The sequence below is a fragment of the Mandrillus leucophaeus genome, unplaced genomic scaffold (genome assembly GCF_000951045.1).
Source record: "Mandrillus leucophaeus isolate KB7577 unplaced genomic scaffold, Mleu.le_1.0 Scaffold270, whole genome shotgun sequence".
Classification (NCBI taxonomy): Eukaryota; Metazoa; Chordata; class Mammalia; order Primates; family Cercopithecidae; genus Mandrillus; species Mandrillus leucophaeus.
The window spans coordinates 1300835-1302189 of record NW_012102810.1 but is presented as its reverse complement, the minus strand read 5'-3'; positions in this window follow the sequence as shown (position 1 = coordinate 1302189).

Below are 1355 nucleotides of genomic sequence, written 5' to 3'. Positions count from 1 at the left end.
TTAGCCAGGCGTGGTGGCAGGTGCCTGTAGTCCCAGCTACTCGGGAGGCTGAGGCAGGAGAATGGCGTGAACCCAGGAGGCGGAGCTTGCAGTGAGCCAAGATCACGCCGCTGCACTCCAGCCTGGGCGACAGAGCGAGACTCCGTCTGGGGGAAAAAAAAAAAGAGTAAAATGGGCTGGTTGCAATGGTTCACACCTGTAATCCCAGCATTTTGGAAGGCCAAGGCAGGCAGATCACTTGAGGTCGGGAGTTTCAGACCAGCCTAGCCAACGCAGTGAAACTCAGTCTCTACCAAAAATACAAAAAGTAACCGGGCATGGTGGTGCACACCTGTAATCCCAGCCACTTGGGAGGCTGAGGCAGGAGAGTTGCTTGAACCCGGGAGGAAGAAGTTGCAGTGAGCTCTGGCCTGAGCAATAGAGTGAGACCCTGCCACAAGGGAAAAAGACAAGACAATGTTTGTAAGACAATTACCATGGTGCTTGGCACATCATTAAGTGCAAAATAATTGTTAGTGGCAAATATTTATTGGCTACAGTGCAGCAGGCACTGTGCTAGGCCCTGGGATAGTGGAGATGAGGGACAGGACTCCTGGTAGGGAGCAACTCACCAGCAGGTAGGGAAAGAAGCAGGGAGCCACGACAGTACCCTGAGAGGGCCGTGATGGAGCCAGGTAAGAGAGGCATCGACACGGGGAGGGCAGCAGGCCCTGACTGCGGGGTCAGGCAGGCATGTGAAGTAGTGACCGCAGTGCTAGTTGAAGCAGGGCCAGTGGTGTTCCCCGGAGTTAAGCAGACAGAGCAGTGGGGAGGTGGGAGAAGCTCAGGTGTCAATGAGCCCGGCCCTCAGTGATTCTGCAGAACTGAATGCAGTCAAGCAAGGTGGAGTGTGCATGGGATGATGGTGAGAAATGAGCCTGAAGGTTGGTGTCAGAAAGAAGGGACATACACAAGAAATGTTTCCTTTTTGTTGGACACACTATTTCCCTTTTTGACCTAACCATCAGGCAGCTCGGAACCAAGTTTTAGGTTCAAATGTCGCAGCACTTCCTTGAATCCAGCTTTTCTGATGGAATTATTCCTTAGCCCCAGCTTTCTCTAGACCCTGGAACTCAACCTTTAATCTGGTTTTGGGGTTTCTGGCACTTGTGGCATTAATTATAAACTGACTTGAATCTTTCTGAATACACTGAACACACACGGTGTGTAAATAAATAAATGAACTATAAAATACAAACATGCGGCCGGGTGCGGTGGCTCAAGCTTGTAATCCCAGCACTTTGGGAGGCCGAGACGGGTGGATCACGAGGTCAGGAGATCGAGACCATCCTGGCTAACATGGTGAAACCCCGTCT